The sequence below is a fragment of the Chrysochloris asiatica genome, unplaced genomic scaffold (genome assembly GCF_000296735.1).
Source record: "Chrysochloris asiatica unplaced genomic scaffold, ChrAsi1.0 scaffold00805, whole genome shotgun sequence".
Taxonomy (NCBI): domain Eukaryota; kingdom Metazoa; phylum Chordata; class Mammalia; order Afrosoricida; family Chrysochloridae; genus Chrysochloris; species Chrysochloris asiatica.
The window spans coordinates 48443-49068 of record NW_006409323.1 but is presented as its reverse complement, the minus strand read 5'-3'; positions in this window follow the sequence as shown (position 1 = coordinate 49068).

Sequence of the window (626 nt, the reverse complement as noted above, 5' to 3'; positions counted from 1 at the left end):
CAATACCATTTACAATAGCCACCAAAAGAATGAAATATCTAGGAATAAATGTAACCAGAGAAACAAAGCACTTATACAAAGAAAACTACAAATCACTACTACAAGAAACAAAAGGGACTTACAAAAATGGAAGAATGTACCATGTTCCTGGATAGGAAGACTTAACATTGTGAAAATGTCAATACTACCCAAAGTAATTTACACATATAATGCAGTCCCAATCCAAATCCCAATGACATTCTTCAAAGAGATGGAAAAAACAATTACAAACTTTATATAGAAAGGAAAGAAACCCAGGATATGCAAAGCACTGCTTAAGAAGAGGAATATGGTTGGAGGCCTGTCACTTCCCGACTTCAAAATTTACTACACGGCTACAGTGGTCAAAACAACTTGGAACTGGTAAAATGAAAGATACATAGATCAATGGAACAGAGTTGAGAATCCAGAAATTAATGCATCTACATACAGACAACTGATTTTTTTTTTTAAGCTGGAAGAAGAAAAAAAAACTTTTTTTTTTTTTCAAACAAGCAGACAAGATTTTTCACATGTCAGTCAAAGAATCAAGATCATCAGATGGGGAAAAATGAGGAATAGAACACAGAACATATGTTACACATTGA